This window comes from Camelus ferus, chromosome 36, assembly GCF_009834535.1.
Source record: "Camelus ferus isolate YT-003-E chromosome 36, BCGSAC_Cfer_1.0, whole genome shotgun sequence".
Lineage (NCBI taxonomy): Eukaryota > Metazoa > Chordata > Mammalia > Artiodactyla > Camelidae > Camelus > Camelus ferus.
In genome coordinates this window covers 11,277,206-11,297,078 of record NC_045731.1, presented here as the reverse complement: position 1 = coordinate 11,297,078, position 19,873 = coordinate 11,277,206, and the positions used below count along the sequence as shown (strand labels likewise).

The window sequence follows — 19,873 nt, the reverse complement described above, 5'->3', positions numbered from 1 at the left end:
AGAAGCAACAGATGACTGGATAAAGAAGATGTGGCGTATTTCTACAATGGAATACTACTCTGCCATAAAAGGGATAAAATAATGCCATTTGCAGCAACATGGATGGACATAGAGATCGTCATTCTAAGTGAAGTGAGCCATAAAGAGAAAGAAAAATACTGTATGATACTACTGATATGTGCAATGTTAAAAAAAAGACACTAGGAATTCATCTACAAAACAGAAAGAGACTTGCAGACTTAGTAAATAATTGTATGGTTGTATGGTCACCAGGGAAAGGAGGTGGGAAGGGATAAATTTGGGAGTTTTTATATATGGTGGCTAACATTTACACATGTTAACCACTATATATAAAAATAGATTAAAAAAATGCTTCTTATGTATAGCACAGAAACATATGTTCAGTATCTGGTAGTAACCTGTAATGGAAAAGCTGCTACAACCACCAACTGAGGAAGCAAGAAAAGAAAGGAGAGGTAGTTATTCCCGGGCTAGAGCCCAGTCCTGGGAAAGTCCTTGACTGCTGCTGATGCTGCCCCCTCAATGCACTGCGCCCTCCTCCCAGGAGCAGGCTGACATGAAGACATGCATCCTGTGAACCTGGGGCAGCAGAGGCCGCCCCCAGGACAGGCCCTAGGACAGATGGGAGCTAGTCCACCTGCTGAGGGAGGGCAGCACCCCTCCCTGTAGCCGCCCTCTGACTGCACGGTGCCTACCTCCCTGTGGCCTCTGTAACATTGCTTTTGGTTTTGTTTTGACATAGGAAGAGCTAAGCGTCTCCCTTCTGGCTGTGGCTTCACACTTAGAACAGCAGTGCCTACCCCAAGATTATGCACAGAGTTAGTATAGTTACTAAAAGGGCTTCATTTTGTGCATCTCATCTTTAATCCATCTGGATTTTCCTCTCAATACAAAAATGCGAATTCATGTAAAAAATAATTCACCAGTCCCTGCTTCAGATATGTAGGCAGACACAAAAAGCCACCTTTTGTATGAATTCTTTGATAGGGAATCTCCAGGATGGGTGGAGAGAGAGAGAAAGAGAATGGGGATTAGGCCTTGTCTTGGGCTGGGGGAGGGAGGACATGGGTTGTGCTTTGGATACAAGCTTTTACGTTGAGGAAGGAAGTAGTCTGAAACCAGACAGTGGTGTTGGTCTCACAGCATTGTAAATGCATTTAATGCTCTTGAATTGCACAATTTAAAATGGAAAAAGGCTGAACTTCATAATTGTAAACTTAAACCATAAAAATAGAATATACTGTAAAAGAAAATAAGAAATCTGACTCCATATTAGATATGCTCTTTTGGCTTAAACACTGCCTTGTTTTCTAGGCTTAGTCTTGCTAGCTCTGCACCTTTTGTAAAACAATGTTGCCTTTAGCCTGAAATAGACAGGAGAGCCTATTCTCAAGGCTCTGACCTTTAAGGATATTAACCCTTTTGCACTAACATAAAGACAACCATTTGCAGAATAGAAAATAACATTTATTTTGTTAGAGGTTTTACAGGGCCAGCATGACCTGACCAACGTGGACAGCTGCAGACCAAGTTAATGGCAGACTTAAGTCCTGGAGAACCATCTTCCCCAAGTCAGACTTCAGGCTCCTTTTCTAGTAAAAGGGGGAGGGGATGTGGTTGGTTGTTGCAAACTTTTTGGTGTAGGACTTTTCATGTTCTTGGAATCCTTTGCAGCTGTCCACATGGGTCAGGTCACGGTGCCCCTGTAAAACCTCCAACAAAACAAAGGTTATTTTCTATTTTGCAACTTGTTATCTTTATAGGAGTGCAAAAGTGTTAATATCCTTAAAGGTCAGAGCCTTGAGAATAGGCTCTCCTGTGTATTTCAGGCTAAAGGCAACATTGTTTTACACAAGGTGCAGAGCTGGCAAGACTGAGCCTAGAAAACAGGACAGAGTGTTAAAATAAAAGGAACAGATCTAATACGGAGTCAGATTTTTTCTACTACGTAGTGCCTTGGTAAGAGGTAAGAGGATATTTCTGAGTGGGGCTTCCTCTGCCTCAGGCTGGGGTTCACGCAGGAGCCCTGCCAGGTTCACCATAACTGTGGACCTGATCTCCTATTATAATTACCTATCAAAGTCCCTTCAATTGCCTGTAAACTATATGGGGGGAGGGGGAGGCGACGTCTCATTGGCGGGTGAAGGTCAGTCTCTCCGTAGGCAAAGACCAGGGTTGTGGAGGGTTCCAAGGTGGCCTGGCCAGTGCAGTTGCCTGCTTTGCTCTCTAGCCTTGGCTTGGACACTTTCGAAGCTCCCATCCCTCTTCCCTCTGCCCTGGCGTGAATAAACAGGGTCCCTGAACCCACCAGGATTGAGCCCAGGCCATGCACATAGCCCACCTGCCTGCTACCTGTCCCCAGGTTCAGCTGCACCGTCCGCACCACCCTCACCCCTGCAGGTCCACGTGCCCAATGTCTCCGCCCTAGGGGTCCTGATGATCATCAGGGCCATTAACGAACCATGACCCACCTGCCAGTGGTGGGCAGCCTAGGACCACCCTGACCCGCTGGCTCAGAGGAGGCACAGAGCACAGAGCAGGGGTCAGGGTGCAGGGGCAGGTATTGGAACCGCCTCCAGCCTCACCCGCCACACCCTGTAGCCTCCAACACTAGCTGTGCAGCAGCACACTAGGCTGGATCCCCGCTGGTGGCAGTCCCCATGGGGACCAGAGCCCAGACCTCCACGCCCCACACGCAAGGTGATGGGTGAAGGGGTCACCTGGGGGAGGGATGCACTAGGAGTGAGGGGGGATCCCACGGTGAGGGGGGACACGCTGAGGGGTGAGGGGCCGCTCAGAGAGGAACTGACCCCGCTGAGGGGTGAGGGGGATCATCTTGCGATGTTGGGAGTCCTGCAGTGAGGCATGAGGGGTGAGCTTGTGGCGTGGGGGCCATAGGTTACTAGCGTGGTGGAGTGTCGGGGCGGGGATCTCGGTGTGAGAGGAAGTCCCATTTCGGGGGTCCGGTGGGAGACTTGGGGGCTTGGCTGTAGGTGGGGGGGGCAGTCACAGGGTTTGGGAGGGAAGGCAAGCAGGGGGAGTGGGGGCTAGGGGATGTGGCCTGGCCCTGAGCTGGTCGTGGTTTTGGTTGGGTGCCAGGACCGGTAGGTGACGGGATGGAGGTATTAAGGATGGAGACCCGGTGGGGCGGGTAAAGGGATGGGCCCCCCCGCCCCACTACCAGGCCCTTGCCCCCAGTCCCCAGCCTGGCACCAGTCCCCACCTCCCCAGGAACAGGAGTTCCAGCCCGAGCGTCCGCGCTGCGGGCGGGAGGAGGAGGGGCGCGCATGCGCGTGGACGCACAGACGCGCCGACAGGACCCGCCCGGAGCGTGTGAAAGCCGGGCGGGAGCCGAGTGCTCCCGGACCAGCTCCTGGAGGAGGAACGCGGCCTGGGGTCTGGGCCGCCGCTTGCTGCTGCCTTCCGCTGCCGCCGCCGAGCCGGTAAGGGGGCGCTTGGTGTGGGCGGGCAGGTCGGGAGCCGGCGGGTGAAGCCTGGGCTGCGCTCGCGGGTAGCGGTGCGTAGGTGAGGCCCTGACCTCGCGACCCGTTAGGATCCTGAGGTGGGTCGGGGGCCACCGCGTGGTTCGTGGTGCCCAGTTGTCCTTCCCGCTCATTAGTAGTACGGGCGCCTCTTCGTTGCCGCTTATACCCAGGGGATAGCGGATGCCGCCACCCCAGGAGGTGGGAGTGCACCGAATGGCAAGGGAGCACGTCCGACTGGCCCTCAGACCATGGCCTGTTCCCAGGAGGCCGGTGCGGTGCTGTCAGGCGGCGGGGGCGGCGGGAGCGGCGAGAGGGGTCTACCCTTGGGAGCCTGTGAATTTGGTCCCGTCTCTCCTGCGTCCTGTCCTGGGGGCAGCTTTTGCTGTCCAGATTTGCAGGGCCTATGTTGCAGGTCATTTCTGCCCCTGGGAGACGAGGAGGTGCTGTCGGGGGTCGGCGGCAGCGACAGCGGGAAATGGGAGCAAATCCCCGCGCTAGCATGGGGCAGCCCCAATCCCGCCACCGCCGCTGCCCCCTGACAGCACAAGCACAGGTCTCGCCTTCCAGGAGCAGGGTGACCTGAAACTTGAGCCCTGCGAACCTGGGGCAGCAGAGGTCAAGGCCAGGACACGCCGGTGGGCAGTTTGAAGCAATCCACAGGCTCGCAGAGGCGGACCCCTAAACCTGCCGCTGCCGCCGCTGCCTCTGACCACACCGCGCCCGCCTCCCAGGGGCAGGCTGACCTCGGGAAGTGCCTTGGGCAGCAGAGGCAGTCCTCAGGCCGTGCCGCGGGGGGAGATAAGGGCAAATTGATCAGCTCGCCGGGGGCAGCGCCCCTCTCGCTGCTGCCCCAGGTTCGCAGGACACTTGTTTCCAAGTCAGTGGGTTCCAGGGAGGCAGGCGTGGTGCGGTTAGGGGGAGGCGGCGGTGAGGGGTTGCTGCGCTCCGATGGGAAGGGGAGGGACTTGCTCCCATTTCCCCAGGGGCCTGTCCTGGGGCGGCCTTTGCTGCCCGAAATTCACATAGGAAGCCTGTCTTCGTGTCAGCCTGCTCCTGGGAGGAGGGCGCAGTGCGGTCAGTGGACAGCCTCAGTGGCTGGCCAGGACTTTCCCAGGACTGGGCTCTAGTCCAGTATAACTGACTCACCTTTTTTCTCTTGCTTCCTCAGTTGGTGGCTGTAGCGACTTCTCCATTTTAGGTTATCAGCAGGTATTGAACGTAGGCTTGTGTGCTATACAGAAGAAACTTTAAAAAAAAATCTGTTTTTATACAGTGGCTAACATCTGTAAATCTCCATCTCCCAAATTTATCCCTTCCCACCCACTTTCCCTTGTAACCGTAAGATTGTTTACCAAGTCTGAATCTTACTCTCTTTTGCAGAGGAGTTCACAGTGTCTTCTTTTTAAGATGGCGCGTATTAGTGATACGGTATGGCATTTTTCTCTTTCTGGCTCACTTCTCTTAGAATGACAGTCTCTAGGTTCATCCATACTGTTGCAAATGGCATTGTTTTATCCTTTTTACGGCAGAGTAGTATTCCGTTGTATAAATAATACCAGAACTTATAGTCACCTATTGCTTCATTTCAGTTGCTTCCACGTCTTAGCTAATCTGTATAGTGGGGCTGTATATACTGAGGCGTAGGTTATCTTTCTGCATTGGAGTTCCCTCTGAATACATACCCAGAAGTGGGATTGCTGGATCATAGGGTAAGTCTATTTTTAGTTTTTTGAGGGATTTCTATCCTGTTTTCCATAATGGCTACACCAGACTACATTCCCACCAGCAGTGTAAGAGGGTTCCGTTTTCTCCACACCCTCCCCCAGCATTTATCATTCATGAACTTTTGAGTGAGGGCCATTCTGACTGGGGTTTTGTAGTTTTGATCTGCATTTCTCTGATAATTAGCGATACTCGAGCATTTTTTTGTGTGCCCGTTGGCCATTTGTGGTCTTCATTGGAGAAATGCTTGTTCAGGTTTTCTGCCCATTTTTGGATTGAGTTGTTTGTTTTTTGTTACTAAGTTTTATGAGCTTTTAATATATTCTGGAAATTAAGCCTTTTGTCAGTCGAATCATTTACAGATATTTTCTTCCATCCTGTAGGTTGTCATTTTGCTTTGCTTATGGTTTCCTTTGCTGTGCAAAAGCTTGTAAGTTCAGTTAGGTCCTGTTTGCTTCTTTATTTTTGCTTTTATTTCTGTTGCTTGGGTAGACTGCCCTAGGAGAACATGGCTGAGAGCTTATGCCAGGTAATGTTTTGCCGTTGATTTTCTTCTAAGAGATTTATAGTGTCTTGTCTGCATGTTTAAGTCTTTAAGCCACTTTGAATTTATTTCTGTGTATGGTCTGAGGGAGTAGCCTGACTTCGTTGATTTGCATGCAACTGTCCAATTTTTGCTACATCTTTTGCTGAAGAGACTGTCTTTACTCACTGCGTGTTCTTCGTCGAAGATTGATTGACCAGAAGTTTGTGGGTTTAATTCTGGGCGCTCTATTCTGTTCCATTGTTCTGTATGTCTGTTTCCCCCCCACCCCCTTTTCCAGTTTTATTAGGTAGAATTGCTACAGTTCAACCACACGTACACATTATATTGCATGTAGATACGTACATACGCTATACTGCACTATTTTTTAGTTTACGTACATGTACTATTTATCATTGTTAGGAAGAGGTTAGATTTTTAAACTTACAGTTATTAAAGGAATAAAGCCAACTACAAAGTAAGAATCAACAATGTGGTGATCTAATCATGGACAGTCCGATGTGCTTACACATATTCAAGAAGTCAAAATGATAATAAAGTCCATTTGTGGCCTTATTATTACTGTTACTATTTTTTAGATTCCTCATATGAGTGATGTCATATGGCTTTTTTTTTTTTTTTTCGTCTTTCTGGCCCACTTCACTTAGAATGACAGTCTTCGGATCCATCCGTATTTCTGCAAGTGGTATTGTTTTATTCTTCTTGTGTGTTTGAGTAGTGTTCCGTTGTGTATATGTACATGTTCCTTATCCAGTCATCTGTTGACGGACAGTTGGGTTGTTTCCGTATCTTGACTATCGTAAATAGTGCTGCTGTGAACATTGGGGTGCATGAGTTTTTCCCAGGACTGGGCTCTAGCCCAGGATAACTACATCTCCTTTCTTCTCTTTCTTCCTCAGTTGGTGGCTGTAGCGACTTTTCCATTTTAGGTTATTACCAGGTATTGAACATAGGTTTCTGTGCTATACAGAAGAAATTAAAAAAAAAATTTTTTACATATACTGGCAAACATTTTTAAATCTCCCTTCCCACCCCATTTCCCTGGTAACCATTAGATTGTTTACTAAGTCTGCAAGTCTGTTCATGTTTTGTAGATGAGCTCATAGTGGTTTGTTTTTTTTTTTTTTAAGTTGCACATATAAGTGATATCATGTGATAGTTTTCTTTCTCTTTCTGGCTCACTTCATTTAGAATAATGATCTCTGAGTCCATTCATGTTGCTGCAAATGGCATCATTTTATCCTTTTTTATGGCAGAGTAGTAGTCTATTGTAAAAATATACCACAACTTCTTTATGCAGTCATCTGTTGCTTCATTCAGGTTGCTTCCATGTCTTGGCTGTTATATTATAGTGGGGTTATGAATACTGGGGTGCAGGTATCTTTTCGCATTGGAGTTCTGTCCAGATATATACCCAGAAGTGGGATTGTTGGATCACAGGGTAAGTCTATTTTTAGTGTTTTGAGGAATTTCCATACTGTTTTCCATAATGGTTACACCAAACTGCATTCCCAGCAGCAGTATAAGAGGGTTCCCTTTTCTCCACACCCTCTCCAGCATTTATCATTCATGAACTTTTGCATGATGGCTGTTCGGACTGGGGTTTTGTAGTTTTGATTTGCATTTCTATGATAATTAGTGATATTAAGCACTTTTTCATGTGTCTATTGATCATTTGTAGTTCTTCCTTGGAGAATTGCTTGTTTAGGTCTTCTGCCCATTTTTGGATTGGGCTGTTTGTGTTTTGTTATTAAGTTTTATGAGCTGTTTATATATTCTGGAAATTTAGGCTTTGCCAGTTGAATTATTTATAATTATTTTCTCCTATTCCATAGACTGTCGTTTTGTTTTGCTTATAGTTTCCTTTGGTATGCAAAAGCTTATAAGTTTAGTTAGGTCCCATTTGCTTATTTTTGCTTTTTTTTTTTTTTTTTTTTCTGTTGCTTGGGTAGACTGCCATAGGAGAATGTTGCTGAGATATTATATATCAGGTAATGTTTTGCCTATGTTTTTTTCTAAGAGGTTTATAGTATCTTGTCTATATGTTTAAGTCTTTTAGCCATTTTTGAATTTATATTTGTGTATGGTGTGAGGGAGTAGTCTAACTTCATTGATTTGCATGCAGCTGTCCAGTTTTCCCTACACCGTTTGTTGAAGAGACTGTCTTTACTCCATTGTATATTCTTGCCTCCTTTGTCAAAGATTAATTGACCAGAAGTTTGTGGGTTTACTTTTGGGCTCTCCATTCGGTTCCATTGATCCGTATGTCTGTTTTTGTATGAATACCGTGCTGTTTTGATTGTAGCTCTGTAGTATTGTGTGCAGTCTGGGAGGGTTATTCCTCCAGCTTCATTCTTTTTCTTCCATAATGCTTTGGTAATTCTGAATCTTTTATTATTCCATATAAATTTTAGGATGATTTGTTCTAATTCTGTGAAAAATGTCCTGGGTAATTTGATAGGAATCTGATTAAATCTGTAGATTGCTTTGGGTAGTATGGCCATTTTAGCAATATTAATTCTTCCAATGCAAGAACATGGGATATATTTCCATTTCTTTAAGTCCTTTCTAATTTCCTTAGTCAGTGTTTTGTAGGCCTTTGCAGATGTCTTTCACTTCCTTGGTCAGATTTATTCCTACGTATTTTATGTTTTTGGGTGGTTTTAAAAGGGATTATTACTTTCGTGTAGAGAAATGCCACTCATTTCTGTATGTTGATGCTGTGTCCTGCTACCTTGCTGAATTCTTTCAGTAGCTCTTACAGTTTTCGTGCGGAGCCTTTAGGGTTTTCTGTGTATAGTACCATGTCATCCGCATAGAATGACAATTTTACCTCTTGTCTTCCAACTTGGATCCCTTTTCTTTCTTTTTGTTGTCTAATTGCTATGCTAGGATTTTTGATACTGTATTGAATAGAGCTGGTGAGAGTGAGCATCCTTGTCTTGTTCCAGGTTTTAGTGGAAAGGCTTTCAGCTTTTCACCGTAGAATATTATGCTGGCTATAGGTTTGTTACAAATAGCTTTTACTATGTTGAGATATGTTCCCTCTGGACCCACTTTGGTAATACCATGGGCTCAGTGCAGTCAGGGGGCTGGGAGGATGGTAGCAGCGGAGGCAGCAGCGACAGGAGGAGGGGGGCTGCCCCTTCCAAGCCAGTCATTTGCTCCCATCTCCCTGTGGCCTGGCCTGGCCTGGCCAGGGAGCGGCCTCTGCTACCCCAGGTTCACTCTAGGCAGGTCCCCAGGTCAGCCAGCTCCCAGGAGGTGGGTGTGGTGTAGTCAGGGAGCAGGGGGCAGCTGGGGGAGGGGGCCTGCCTTGGAGAAGCTGGCCTATTTGCTCCAGTCTCCCTTGTGGCCTGGCTTGGGGGTGGCCTCTGCTGCCACGGGGGGGGTGGGGGTCACCTGACCAGTACCAGCTGACCCCATCTCACCAACCTCCAGTAAGTAAACTGGGAAATATGTGTCCTGCCACCAGGGACAGCAAAGGGTGCCCACAAGCCAGGTGTTGGGGAGACAGGGAAGACTGGGGCAAATCCAAAGGCTTCCCCAGGGCAACCCTCCTCCCCTTGCCATTAGCTGTGTATTCTTGCTGGATTTTAAAATTTTGTCAATCTAGTGTATGTGTAATATTTCATTATGTTTTAAGTTTATGTATTCTTAATTATTCATGAGATTGGTAGCCTTGTTATGTTTGTTGGCCATTTAAATTTCCTTTCTGTGCTTGTTCAAGTCTTCTGCTCATTTTTCTGGTGGAATGTCTCTTGTCTTTACTGATCTGTAGGAGTTCTTTATGTAGCTGGATGTTAAGTCTTTTTCTCAGTGATACCTGTTGTAAATATTCTCTCTGGCTTTTTTCTATGGTTCTTTTTAATAAAAACTTTTTTTTTCTCAAGTAGTCAAAATAATTTTTTCTTTCCATATCAAAGGAAAAGTACTCCTATATTATTATCTAGAAGTTTTTTTTTTCCATCTTTAAATCTTACATCCATCCGAAAGCAGTTTTTGTATATGGTTTGAGGTGGAGAGTCATGTAATTTTAAAAAATATGGATGCCTAGCTCCCCCAGCAGCAGTTATTTTGAAAGGTTGCCTTTCCCCATGCTCAGCAGTGTGGCCTTACCATGAGTGTAGCAAGGGTCTATATGCTTGGTCTGTTTTTCTGGGCCCTTTTCTGTTTGATTGATGTTCGTTTCTACATCAGTACCACACTGTCCTAAATATTGTTACTTTATTGATATCTTTAAGAGAGTATTGACTATTCTTGACCTTTGATACTTCCAAATACACTTTAGAATCAACTTGTCAAATTGCACCGCAAAACTTTTTTAACCTTCTGATTCTAATAGGGGTTGCACTGAATCTGTCATTCAATGTCAGTTTAAATTGACATCTTTACATCATGAGTCTTCTATTTAGTGACCATTTGGCATAACCCTTTATTCAGTTGTCTTTCTATAAAGTTTTTAAATTTTCTCTGTAGAGATTTTTCATCTCTAGATTGTTAGGTTTACTGTCACAACTGTATATTTTTTAGCACAGTAGTGCTATTGTTAATAATTAAAAATTTTTTATTTCTAACGTGTGCAATATTTACTATAAAATTTTTATGGAAGGCTTTTGTTTCTAGTATGCTAACAGTTTTTCTCAAGAATAAATTTCATTACCTTTTCTCCCTTATATTTTCGTTATAAATTTTTTTAAACATTTTTTATTGATTCATAATCATTTTACAATGTGTCAAATTCCAGTGTTCACAATTTTTCAGTCATTCATGGACATATACACACTCATTGTCTCATTTTTTTCTCTGAATTATCATAACATTTTGTGTATATTTCCCTGTGCTATACAGTGTAATCTTGTTTATTCTACAATTTTGAAATCCCAGTCTATCCCTTCCCACCCTCCACCCCCCTGGCAACCACAAGTCTGTATTCTCTGTCTATGAGTCTATTTCTGTCCTGTATTTACGCTTTGTTTTTGTTTGTTTGTTTTTGTTTTTGTGTTTTAGATTCCACATATGAGCGATCTCATATGGTATTTTTCTTTCTCTTTCTGGCTTACTTCACTTAGAATGACATTCTCCAGGAGCATCCATGTTGCTGCAAATGGCGTTATGTTGTCGTTATAAATTTTATTGATGTTAAAGCACCCTTGAACTCTGGATAACCGTAACTTGATCCTAGTATATTATCCTTTTTATACGTTTTGTGTTTTGTTTTTATTTAGGATGTTTGTTTGTATCAGTGTTCAGGATAAGATTGATCTGTGATTTTCCTTTTCTTTCTTATCTTCTGTTGGGTTTAGGTATCAGAATTTTGTTAGCCTTATACAGTGAGCTGAGGAAGTTTCTCTCTTTTCTGTTCTTTATGAGATTTAATGTTGGGAATAGTTCTTCCTTAAATGATTGCTAGGACTTAGAGTGAAGCTATTTGGGCCTAGAGTGTTCCATATGGGAAGATTTTTGACTATTCAACTTCTTTAGTGGTTAAAAATCAGCACAGCTTTTCCATTTCTTACATCAGCTTAGTAAATTATACTTTTCCAGGAATTTACCCATTCAGATTCTCAACATTAATTCATAATAGTTTCTTCTTAATGTCTGAAGATCAGTAGTAACATTTTCTTTATTTGTGATACTACCTTCTCTGTTTTGAGATGTATAAAGTGGTATGAACTAGTTATTTCTATCAGCTAATTATTATTCATCTACAAATACTATCATAAAATTACTAGATGTAAGTTTTGCAGTCATAATAACTTATTTTTATATGGTAATATAATATGTTGATCTGTAGCCAATCTTTGCATTTTAGCAATAGAATATGCAATTGAAAAGGTGTAACAGGGTCACAGAAACCAAGCACGAAAAGAGTTTCAAGAAGAAAAGAAGAGCCAGTGGTACTGAGGAAGGTTCAAATAGAGGGCAGATTGGAGGTCTTAGATTCAACAGAAATTGGCCTTACCAAGAGTGGTCAACCTCTTAGAGTTATGACCTTAAGTTCCTTTCTTAAGACACTTCTGATTTCAAAATCCACCAGGCATCAGAAGTAAAATTTCAGAATTCTTAGCCAGAGAAATTGCAGCTATATTCCTTTTTTTCATTTCTTTAAAGTTAGGGCTCTAAGATCAAGGATGAAATTCCCTGAGGGGAGTTTGGGGAGGTGTTTTTTCCTTTTCATCCTGTAGGTGTCGTCACCTAAGTCCTGAATGTTTAGTGCTTTCATTTTCTAAGAATTCTGAATTATACCTTTTATATCAAAATCAGGTTTTTCACATGGTACTTTTAAAATTTTGCTAAATATGCCTTTAATTAAAATTGAGGCCCTGTGTTGAGGTCTCCTGAAAGGCAGTGTAGAAGCCCATGAAAATTTTGAAGGAGGTGATCATGCTTCACATCTGTGGAAATTCTATTTAAATTTAATGTTAAAGATCATTTCATCTTTGCCTTTCATTCCAGGAACTTGTGTCCCTGAGGCCTGGTAAAGCTGCAGAGCTGGTTGCTACTCACTTTTCTAAACAGATTGAAACAGTCCTTAAAAAACTTCAGGTAAATTTTGTACTCACCCTAGACATCATAACCACAGAGGCCCCCCCCGCCCCATATCTTCTGCTGTAGTAGCTGCAACGGTATTCTCTTTGGGTTTCATGTAATTTATTCAGACTTCTGTCATCCTCACATTGTGTTAATGATGACTAGAATTTTTCTTGGAAAATCTTAATTGGAATATAGCTGTATTAATGTTGAATACTGAGATGCTCAGTTGGAAGTACTGTATGTATCATGCAGCTAGTATTCCACTCGTCACCACCACGGCATTGCTGGGAGAGTGCTTTGCTCACTACCTTTATGGCCACTGAGTGGTAGAGATAGGGAACAGGACGGTGACAGGGACACGTAGCACAACCCAGGGTCCCCACGTGGCAGTAATAGTAGTAGGAGACACGTACACAGGATGGAAACCACAGCAGTGAGTGGGAGGCAGCTGGCATAAGAGACAGAGATGCGGAGTTCATTCACTGACACGCTTCATTTTCCCACTACTGTGCCCCCCACCCCCCACCTCCCACAGTATGGTAGTCTCTGGGGGGCACAGATAAGTGTACATTGTTTTCTTTAATTTTTTCATAGGAGCTGAGAAGCACTTGTATAAGCACAGTACAGTGTTAAAAACTCTACACCAGACATAGTAAAAAAGTGCTGCAGGAACAAGAGGAGAGAGGGATCGACTGAGAGAGTCAGACAGGAGTTCCTAGATACGCACGAACTGGGCTTAAATAATTGGTATCAGTTGTCTAGGCAGAGAATTGGGCAGGAGTTCTAGATAAAGGGTCCTGGGTGTGCAGAGACTTAAAGGCACAAAGCGTCATGCATTTTCAGAGGATGACGTGGGGGCGATAGCAGAAGATGAAGCTATAAATATGTCGGGGGGAGAAGTTAGAAGTATAGAGACTGGAAAATAGGGTTTGGGGGTTACAGTGAACAGTTTAATATGTAAAGCTAAGAAATAATATACTGAATCTTCTGTGTGCTGGAGAATTACTAAGTGTTTTACGCAAGGGAACTATACCATTAGATTCAATTTATAGAAAGTTAACCCTGTAGTGTGAGTATGACTTAGAGGCACCACCGCTGAATATTGTTACTGAAGATTGTTTTTCCACTTAAATGAGAAATACCATGCTTTAGAAGGTCTCTGATGTAATTTGCAGTTTTACCTGGCCAAAAAGCAGTCTTGGTAACGTACTTTTTAACTGTAGCTTTAATTATAGATGTGATTACATAATGCTTTTTGTTTTAGAGAAGATGTCTTTGTAAATCAAGAATTGCTGCAAACGTCTCCGTGTGTCGCAGAGCAGTTCACTGAGCTGTTGTGTCCGTTCAGCCCCAAACGGGTTATAGAGATGCTGCCAGGCCTGGAGTGCTGCCGCCTGGAAGAAAGCATTCAGGTGAGACCAATGGTGTAGAGGAGGCAAGAGTCAACTTCCCTTAATCATTCACCATTGTATAAATGAGCAAAGGGAGACTCATATTAAATTATCTGCTTAAGTTTATACCTGGTAAGTGCTAGCACCTGAGATTAAACCCAGACAGTCTGACTCCATGGTGCATGGGCTCCATTGCTGTGATAAAGTTCTTCTTTGTTTATTCCAGTAAAATCAGAAACAGCACGTGTCCATCATTGTTATTAGTCAAGGTTCACAGCCATTATAGCCAACTTGATAAATGTAGAAAAAGGAATACCATAAAAATACTAAGAACAAAACACACTCTAACTTGCAGGCACTGATGTCACATGGTCCTGCTGTGCCGGGACCTACAGGCTGAATGGCAGCCAGGAGCCTTAGCGCAGGTGTTGCCTGGATCCTCTTTTCCTCGTATTCTCCTGTTTCCAAATGAAAATGAATGTGTGCACACACGCGCGCGTACCTGTGTGTATACGCATATACACATGAACTCTAGTCTAGGAGAAGAGGTAGCACATTCCCTGTTTAAAATTTGTTTTTAAGCCTCCATCAGGTCTCCTTTCCTCTGCTGTTAGTACTCCTGAAACGGTAACCTGCGTTTTCCACATCCACCTCCTGAACTGCCGACACACTTAAAAAATTTTAATTATGAAATATTTCAAATGTATAGAAATGTACAGAACATCAGGTACATGTATACCCACCAACCCAATTTTATAAATGTGAACACTCTGCTGTACTGGCTTCTATCTTTGTTGTTTTGTTGTTTGTTTTAGAAATAAAGCACCCATTACCTGTTATGTCCCCCTGAGCTTATCACCCACGTGAAGTTGGGCAGTTTCTCCTTCCCATCCATGTTTTTAATTTTCCCTATATATGCATTTACCTAAGGAACACAAGATACAGTTTTATATATTTTAAAAATTTGTATAATGATATACTGTATGTATCCAAATGCAAATTGTTTTTTATTAATTTTTATCTATCTTTATATGTATAGATCTAGTTCATTCATTTTAACCTTTATACAGTAGTCTATTAACTGACCACAACATTGTACACTGACTATACTTCAATAAAAAAAGTAAATAAATAAAAGCAGTCTACTGACTGACCCGCCACAATTCATGTATTTCCCTATTCGTGGACGTTCCGATTGTCTGCAGTCCTTGGCCGTTACAAACTGCTCCATGGGACATCTTTGTGCATATCTCCTAGGTACTCAGGTGAGGTTTCTCTAAGTAATGTGCCTTAATATCCCCGGAAGTGGGATTCTTTAGACAGTAGAGTAGCTTAATTCCACTGGTTTTTGCCAAGTTGATTTCTTAGTTGTTTCCATCCTCCTCATCCGTGTTTTTAGTTTGCTGTTTTTTCACATCCTTGCATGTTCCTAATATTTAGACGTCTTACGTCTTTTTTTATTTGATGGAGCATGACACGTAGCCTTGTTGTTTTAGACTTTAATTTCTGCCAGTTCTGATGGTTCTCATTGATCACTCATGACACTTCGTCGCTTTCCATGTGTTCAATGACACTGGGTTTTCTTGTCCCTGAACTATCTGTTCACATCACTGGCCCATTTTCCTAGTAAGGATTTGCCCTTTGCACTGATTTCTCAAAGTTCTTGTTATTTCTGGGTTTCTGATGCTAAGCGCTCTTTTATGTTGGAGGTGCCTCCTTCCATGCTGTTATGGCATATTTTTTAAATTCATTTTCAGTGATTTCCATTTTAATTATCAGTATTTTCCTTTAAAGTTAAGTTTTTGTGTGTGTGACTTTTATTTCCATTCCTACTTTAATGGCATAAAGGATATCCTCTTATATGAGTTTTATAGTTTGGTTTTTTACATTTTATCTGGAATTTATTTTTGTAAACAGACCAAGAGAGGGATTTATATATTTTTTCCATGTGGATGACTGATGATCCACGTGTCATTTTGTCCTTTCTTCCCTTATTTTTAATGCCATACACCAAACTCCCAAATACACGTAGATGTTTCTGCGGATTCTGTTCTTTTTTGGTCATTTTTCTTTCCTTATACTAATACCACAGATTTTAATGAAAACAGCTTTAGAATAAGATTTACTAGTTGAAAGAAAATTCTTCCCTTGTCATTCTTTTTCTTTGAAACCCTTTGGCTGTTCTTGGCCTCTTACTATTTCATATCAGTTTAGGAATCACATTGTCACATACCTTTATAAATAATACATTTTCTAGGATTTTGATGAAGAAATGCATTGAATTTATAGATTCATTCCAGGAGAATTGACATTTTATGGTATTGTTTTCACATCCAGCACCATGGTTGCCTTTTAAAAATGCCCTTTGTGCTCTTTGGTGAGGCTTTGTCACTTTATATAACATCTTGTCTCTTGTGTATTTTCTTAAATTTGTTCCCAGATACTTAAACTTCTTGTTAACATTCTAAAGAAAATTTTTTGAAATGACATTTTTTACTGATTAGTCACCTGAAATTTTAAGAGGTTAAGCTATAAGTTGTTGATAGATACAGGAAGGTCTTAGTAATCTACTCTTACAGTGCCCAAGTCATTTTAATCTTTCTGTCATCACATTTTAGTATCGTGACGAAGCAGATAAATGAAATGCTCAGACCTAAAATGAGTATTTTGAAATTAAGGTTCAGTTGTGTGAACAAAAAAAGTAAAAGAAAAAAAAAAAGATTCAATTGTGTGGATTACCTTGACAGTCCAATCCAGATTTCCCAGATGAACTGATGTGTAAATGCTGTATCTTGTACTTTTCGTTAGTAGCTTTTTATTTTTAGTTGGTATAATCTTACTTTTATCCATGTCAATTGGAATTAAATTTAGAAATATTTCCATCTCAACTCATGTATTGTTATGACCTCGCCACTCCTTAAAGGCATCTACTTTTCATTCAGTCATAATTTGGGACAATTCGTAAATTTTAGCAAAACTGTGTTTGACTTAGTCTCCCCTGTTCTATTTATAATTTACTTTGAATATTTTTTCAAATAATGTGCTCACAATTCTCATTTCAAGGCTCAGTTACTGTCACTTGGAACTGGAACTAAGTTTGTCCAGTACAGAGGAACTGGAGCGCTCTGTGATGTATGAGTTTGGCACTGGGGTCCCATTTTCAGACTGAGGAGGAGCAGGCAGAGTCCTGAGTGGCAGGAAGGGAGTGAGTGGGAGGTGTTGGGGGAGCTGTAGGAGCTGCAGTCCAGGAGGCAGGGGAGGCCAGGTTGTCACGGGTCCCCAAAGCCATTGGAATAACCTCATTTTTTATTGTGAGATAGGAGTCTGTTGGAAGGATTTAAACACCAGATTGAATATGTGAAGATCTCTGAACTTAAGCCTCTAATGAGAAAGAGGGAGAGTGTTCCACAGTGTGGAACTTACCTCCACTCATCCCACCCACACGCCCATTTCTGTTTGAGACTTCAGTGGGGGTAAAGCTTGGCCACTTCCTGGGAGGGGCAGGGAATGGCTGGTGGGGCTGCATCCATTGTCTAAGTTAACTTACTGTCAGTAAGGCAGGAGGGTCATGCCTTCTGTGTCTTTAATGAAATTCAGTAAACAGTAATGTGTGCCTGTGAGGAAATGAAGGTGAATTGATGTCTGTGGGGATAGTTCTCAAAGTCCATATGTTGCAGTTATATATTATTAATGTAACTTAATGATAAGGTGACTTAAAAATCAGTAACAGAGTTATCTCTTTAGGCCTGTATGAGACAGCTTCAGCAAGAGCTGACTGACACCCGAAAGAAAGTGTCCATGTTGGAAGCTTCCCTGGAGGTGACAGCACATCATCACACTAACTCAGAAAATGAGAAGCAGGAGTCAGAGAGGAAGTCACATCAAGCTGCGAACCCAGTACGTGCAAAACCTAGCACGTCGGCCGTGAGTGTGCAGCGCAGAGCGTTGCAGGACACTAGCTTCTCAGGGACAGCTTTCTTTTGTATCTTCATTATAATTACACTTTTATTATCTTTATAATGCACTTGTTTCTTAAACTTTGACTTTCATTCTGCCATTTCTTTATTTATTTTTCTGTTATATTTACCCTTAGATAAGTTGAGAATTATACATCTTTCCTCACAGAAGTTAACTTTTTTTTCCTACTAAACAGTATTTTTTAGTGATCTCTCACCACAATGAGGCAAGCAAATAAAATCAGAGGATAATGTTTCATGGCATGGTCCAGAAAATTGTCATGTCTCTTCGCTTTTGTGAATGGATATAAAATCTGTGTGTATTGATTTCATGGATTTCAGAGTAACTTGTGCAGAAAGGTCATTATACAAACCAGTTGAAGTTAGGCATTGCCTTCATTTTCTCTTCATTTTACGTATGTTGTCAAAGCATGGAGAAGTTCAGATGACGTCTGTACACCCAAAATAGAGAATTAGGAAAATTGTCTAGATCCTGCCTTTGGATTTTTTCTTAACTTTATTGAGGTAAAATTCACATAGGGGGGATTGCATAACTCAAGTGGTAGAGTTCATGCTTAGCATACACAAGGTCCTGGGTTCGATCCCCTGTACCTCCTCTAAAAATAAGTAAGTAAAACCTAATTACTTCCAGCCACCAAAAAAAAAAAAAAAAAAAAAAAAATTCACGTATCATATAAGTCACCCATTTAGGATGCATAGTTATTATCTCCTAGTATATCCAGAGATGTGCAGCTGTCACCACAGTCAATTTTAGAACATTCCCATCACCCCAAAAAGAAAGCCTGCATCCCTTGGCCATCACCCCCAGCCCCCGTCCCTCTCAGCCCCCGACAACCACCAGTCTGATTTCTGTCTCTACAGATGTGCCTGTTCTGGGTGTTTCCCATGGATGGAATCACATGCTGTGTGGTCCTTCATTATTAGCTTTTTTCACTTGACGAAACGTCTTCAAGGTTCATCCATGTTACAGCGCTTGTCAGTATTTCCATTTCTGTTTATTGTCGAACATTACTCGGTTGTGGGGCTAAACCGTTTATTTATCAGTTGATGGACCTTTGGGTTGCCTCTGCTTTTTGCCTATTGTTAATAATGCTGCTGCGAACATTTCTGTCCAAGTTTTGATGTAAACATGTTTTCATTTCTTTAGGGAATAGACTTAAGAATGGAAATGCTGTCATATGGGTCATACGGTAACTGTGTTTAACCTTTTGAGGAACTGCCATACTGTTTTCCAGAGTGGCTACATGATTTAACATTTTTATCCAAAGTGTGTAATTCTCCCAGTTTCTATGCATCCCTGTCAACACTGGTGATTAGCTCTCCTGGTGGGTGTGAACTGGCATCTCATTGTGTTTTGATTTGCATTTTTCTGATGACTGAGAATGTTGGGGATCTTTCCATGCGTTTATCCATTTGTGTATCTTCTTTGAAGACGTGTCTGTTCAGGTTTTTGCCCATTTTAAATTTGGATTGTCTTTTTATGATCGAATTGTAAGAGTTCTTTTTGTATCCTGGGTGCAAGTCTTTGATCAGATGTAGGATTTTCGAGTATTTCCTCCTATTCAGGAGATTGCCTTCTTACCTTCTTGATGGTGTCTTTTGAAGACTAGAAGTTTTTAATATTGATGAAGTTCAGTTAATCTATTTCTGTCTTTTACTGTCCTACCTAAGAAACAAGTGCCAGATCCAGTCATGAAGACACACACCTGTGTTTTCTTCTGAGAATTTTGTAGTTTCAGTTCTTTCATTTTGAGTTAGTTTTATATGTATTGTATGAGGTAGAGGTCAAATTTTGTTCTTTGGCTTGTGGATATCCCGTTGTCCCAGTACCATTTGTTAAAAAGACTATTATTGTCTCATTCAGTTATTTTGACACTCGTATTGAAAATCAGTTGATCATAAATGTGAGGGTTTCTTTTAGATTCTCAGTGGTGATGCATTGATCTGTCTGTCCTATGCCAGTACCAAGTCAGATGTTATGAGAACACTTTCCGAGTCTTCTTGCATATTACCAGTTGTTTTACATAGTAATAAAAAGTCAGTGTCGTGGAATGTGTGTAACTCCACTTCTGTGGAGACCTGCTGCTTCCTGAAGGGGCCTGTGGCCAGCTTATGCTTTGCTGACTCTGTGACATGACAGAAAGTAGGCTTACAAAGATAAAGTCCATTCCTTCCCCCCCATTCAGACCTTTAGTT

The 19,873-nt window shown here is 42.2% G+C and overlaps 1 protein-coding gene across 4 annotated transcripts in view; it reads left to right on the top strand.

The window, feature by feature from the left end:
* LOC106729438 overlaps positions 1 to 19,873 on the top strand; it is a 121,926-nt gene that overhangs the window by 47,160 nt on the left and 54,893 nt on the right. The window lies entirely within an intron of this gene.